This window comes from Mandrillus leucophaeus, unplaced genomic scaffold (genome assembly GCF_000951045.1).
Source record: "Mandrillus leucophaeus isolate KB7577 unplaced genomic scaffold, Mleu.le_1.0 Scaffold444, whole genome shotgun sequence".
Taxonomy (NCBI): domain Eukaryota; kingdom Metazoa; phylum Chordata; class Mammalia; order Primates; family Cercopithecidae; genus Mandrillus; species Mandrillus leucophaeus.
This window is the reverse complement of record NW_012104743.1, coordinates 2002280-2007307: the sequence shown is the minus strand read 5'-3', so window position 1 is coordinate 2007307 and position 5028 is coordinate 2002280. Positions and strand designations below refer to the sequence as shown.

The following is a 5028-nucleotide window of genomic DNA, read 5'->3' as shown; positions in this document are numbered from 1 at the left end:
TTGCTGGGACATATTAGGCCTTCCACTAAAAATAAATGTGTACATATATATTATTCTCATTCAGGTTATAGGAACACTTTTCTAGTTAAGGCAGCAAGGCAGTATCAACAGTGTGTAGTCTTGTGCAGAATGTTGTTCAAATACACAGAATCTCTGATCCCAATATATGTGCTTAGGAAATAAACTTCACAACTACTATTGTCTATGAATGGGTTCATAATATGAATATATATAAAATGAAACTTTTATTTGTTCTCACCTTCAAGCAATGGATATAATGGGACTATGGAATGGATTAAAATTCTCCCCACTCTAAAATGTTAGCAGGTTTGAGTCTATTAATAGAACCTTTCTTTGGTGGCCTGTCTTATAGATCCTTCCTATATGATGCTATCTCTGTCACTTGCCTCCTACCAGATACAACCAAGGAATATAAAAAAATTAAGTGAAGGAAATAAATTTGATCTATAATTCCCTCTCCCCTAACTCCAGGTATATTTTGTCATAACCATGGAGGTACTATTCTATAAGACTCGAACATTTCTTTGTTGAAGCCCAAGTGGAGAAAGTAAAAGTGAAGCTTACTTATTTAGTACATTTATTTAAAAAAAAAAAAAAAAAAAAATTTGACTAGGTATTATTATCACTTTTTCATTGATGAGAAATCCTAGTAATCTAGTTAAGGTTATGGGGCCATCTAAGAGACCTAAATTCAGCTTAGTATTCTTTACTATTCTGTTTTCTGTCTTTTTTCTAAAAAAAAAAAAAAAAAAAAAAAACCTCATAGAAATTGAAACAAAACTTTCAGAAAAAACAATAATTAAACACATAAAATTTCTTATTGATTAAACTAAATCAAGGACTCATGACTTTCGATTCATCAAAAATATTAAGTAAAAATGAAAATTTCCTTTCACCATACAGAAGACATGTAATAGCTTAATTATACAAAAAGAAGTAATACTTTAGAGCCCAAGAAAAATATAATTTTATGCCTGGATATTAAGAAATTTTACTTGACAAAAAGTTAACTTTTCTGGTATGGATCCCTAATCCTGTTCCTTATAGTGATAAGCTACTATGATCATGGCTGTCATTATGACTTAATTGACCCAAATTTCCCTGGTTACAAATAATTATAGAACGTGGAAAGAAAACCCATTCCTCTTTAAAGCATATCTGGAAACTACCAATGAGGATTTCTGGAGAAATGAAGAAAACTCAGCACCCATGCCAGAAACCAACTATGGGTTTTAATGTGAATTACATCTAATCACATACCTGCACAGCATATATAGGTGGAAACTGAGCTTTATAGAAGTGGTATAGTTACTGGGTAAGTGAATCTATGAGGAAAAACAAATGTTAATGTTAATTGGTGTGTATGGCACCTAAGTCAACCTCAAGGTGCCTAATATGAGGACAGAATTATAAAGTACACTAGATCTCGTCCAACTGTGCCTAACTATAAATTAAATGTTTCTATTAATAGACATAAGATTTAGTAAGAATTTGCTAGTACCCTGAGTGATAGTGAATTCAAAATGAATTCCATTTTAAAATAATCACAAGTCAGGTAAATAATCAGTCTAATACAATTGAAATCACAAATGGGGCCAGACGCAGTGCCTGTAATCCCAGCACTTTGGGAGGCCGAGGCAGGCAAATCATTCAAGGTCAGGGGTTCAAGACCAGCCTGACCAACATGGTGAACCCTCTCTTTACCAAAAATACAAAAATTAGCCTGGTGTGTTAGTGTACACTTGTGGTCCCAGCTACTTGGGAGGCTGAGGTAGAAGGATCCCTTGAACCCAGGAGGCAGGAGTTGCAGTGAGCTGTGATCATACTACTGCGCTCCAGCCTGGGCAACAGAGTAAGAAAATGCCTCAAAAATAAGTAAATAAATAATAAATGGGAAGTACCCAGATGTTTTAAGAATAATAGTCTGGGAGAGGAGACACGGCAATGTGAGTATGGAAAGAAGACAGAATGACACAGCAGTGCTGGCTTTGAAGATGGACTAAGAGCCACCAGCCAAGGAATGTGCGTGGACTGCAGAAACTGGTGGCTCTCTCCTAGAGCCACAAGAAGGAACACAGCCTTGAAGGTGCCAACACCATGACCTTAGCCCAGTATGACCCATTTCAAACTTCCAACCTCCAGCACTGTAAAATAGTGAATTTGCGTGGTTTTCCTCCGCTATTACTGTGGTAATTTATTACAACAGCCGTAGAGAACCATTACAAAACCTTCAGGAGGGGTAAAACAGCACAGGCTTCATCAACTCGTGCATTCACTTCAATAATACAGAAAATTGTTCAAGGTAAAGCATTGTGTTGTGTTCCCTGCTGGGAATGAGGTAGGGAGGCATTGAGATGAAAGTTGTGCCTGGTGCCCATGAAGATAGGTAATGAACATGCAGAAAGAGCAGGGAGAGGTGGAACCCAGAGTGGGACCAAGAATGAGGGACTGGCCAGGCACAGTGGCTCAGCTTGTGATCCCAGCACTTTGGAAGGCCAAGGCCAGAGGATCACTTGAGCCCAAGTGTTCAAGACCAGCCTGGCAACACAGTGAAACCTTTGTCTCTAAAAGAGAGAGAGAGAAAAAAAATAAGGGACACTGAGTTACACTGAGTCCTCTTTGGCCAAAAATATTGCAGTGAGGGTCTGTTTCATCCCTTCTCTCCCATCTCAGAGAAATGGAGGCTACTGCTAGTCTCACCTGCATTCTGGATTTAGTTTCAGGACCTTTCCTCCAGTGATAAATATACAGTGCCTTAGTGGAACCTCAGCCAAATCAATAAACTTCAACTGGCAACAAGAGTGTGCATGTGAGGTGACTGCACTTTTTTTCTCCTCCTGCCAAACCAGAATTAGCCGGTATAGGAATGAACGAGCAGGAAGATTGCAAATTGCTCCGATTGGAAGGGAGCCCAGGTTAGGTTTGGGCGCCTCCAAACGCTCCCTTTTTAAAACCACCTGGAGTGAGGCGTCGAACTTTCAGCTCCACCAAACTCTCACCTGGCCTGGCAGCGAGCGGCAGAAGAACACGGGAGCCCCTCACCCAGCGCACCGAGCCCGCTGGAGAGCTGAGCCGCAGGCACCCGCATCTCCAGGATGATAGGCGACATTGCAACAAATCTCTACACCTAGCAGCTCAGGGGGCTCCAAGCAGAGAAGCAAGTTTGAGGATCTGGGCGTGGAGCCGAGTGAGTCTGCAGCCCAGCGAGCCTCGGGCCGCCCTTTCATCAGCTTGTTCATTAACAGCTGTGGGTGCCTCCGGACTGCAATCATTGGAGGGCTCGTCAACTCCCTCGGCTGGGTGTTGAGTGCCTGCGCTGCAAACGTGCATTATCTCTTCATTACTTTTGGAGCGGCAGCTGGCCTGGGCAGCGGGATGGCCTATCTGTCAGCGGTGGTCATTGTGGGCAGGTATTTCCAGAAGAGACGCGCCCTCGCCCAGGGCCTCAGCACTAAGGGGACCGGATTCGGTATGTTCCTAATGACTGTGCTACTGAAGTACTTGTGCGCAGAGTACGGCTGGAGGAATGCCATGTTGATTCAAGGCGCGGTTTCCTTAAACCTGTGCTTGTGGGACCCTCATGAGGCCCCTCCCTCCTGGGAAAAACCCAAACGACCCAGGAGAGAAAGATCTGCGCATCCTGCCTGCGCACTCCACGGAATATGTGATGTCAAATGGACAGCAGGGAAGAACAGAAGAGAAGGACGGTGGGTCTGGGAACGAGGAGACCCTCTGTGACCTACAAGCCCAGGAGTGCCCCATCAGGCCGGATCATGGGCTCTCTCCGGTTCTGAAGAATGTCAGCTGACTCACCATGAGAGTCAAGAAGGGCTCTGAGGATTGGTACTCAGGCTATTTTGGGACAGCCTCTCTGTTTACAAATCGAATGTTTGTAGCCTTTATTTTCTGGGCTTCGTTTGCATACAGCAGCTTTGTCATCTCCTTTATTCATCTCCCAGAAATCGTCAGTTTGTGTAACTTATTGGAGCAAACGACGTTTTCCCTCTGACTTCAATTATAGCAGTAGTTCACATTTTTGGAAAAGTGATCCTGGGCGTCATAGCTGACTTACCTTGCATCAGTGTTTGGAATGTCTTCCTGTTGGCCAACTTCAGTCTTGTCCTCAGTATTTTTGTTTTGTTTTGTTGTTTTTGATTTTTTTTTTTTTTTTTGGGGGGACGGAGTCTCGTGCTGTCGCCCAGGCTGCCATGCAGTGGCACGATCTCGGCTCACTGTAAGCTCTGACTCCGGGTTCACGCCATTCTCCCACCTCAGCCTTCTGAGTAGCTGGGACTACAGGCGCCCGCCACCTCATCCAGCCAATTTTGTTTTTATATGTTTAGTAGAGACGCGGTTTCACCATGTTAGTCAGGATGGTCTTGATCTGATCTTGTGATCCGCCCGCCTCGTCTTCCCAAAGTGCTGGAATTACAGGTGTGAGCCACCGCAGCTGGCCTCCTCAGTATTTTTAATTCTGCTATTGGTGCACACTTATGCTGGCCTGGTGGTCATCTGCGCACTGATAGGGTTTTCCAGCAGTTATTTCTCTCTAATGCCCATAGTGGCTGAAGACTTGGTTGGCATTGAACATTTAGCAAATTCCTACGGCATCATCATCTGTGCTAATGGCATCTCTGCGTTGTTGGGACCACCTTTTGCAGGTAAAGTTTCAGAGGTTTTAAGAGCTCAGAGTGCATATAGATATGGTGTGTTATGTTAAAAATCCAAGATAAAGAAGCAGGTTTAAAAAAAAAAAAAAAAAAAAGATCCTGAAGTGTATCCAGCAGATAACTGAACTGTGTTAAGAAATCTACATGGGACCAGGCGCTGTGACTCACGCCTGTAATCCCAACACTTTGGGAGGCCAAGGCAGGTGAATCACAAGGTCAGGAGAACAAGACCATTCTGGCTAACACGGTGAAACCCTTTCTCTACTAAAAATACAAAAAATTAGCCGGGTGTGGTGGCACGCACGTGTTGTCCCAGCTACTTGGGAGGCTGAGGCAG

The 5028-nt window shown here is 43.5% G+C and overlaps 1 pseudogene; it reads left to right on the top strand.

Moving 5' to 3' along the window:
• The first annotated feature begins 2375 nt into the window (after positions 1 to 2375).
• Positions 2376 to 4741, top strand: LOC105549571 (annotated as a pseudogene).
• The last annotated feature ends 287 nt before the right edge of the window (positions 4742 to 5028 follow it).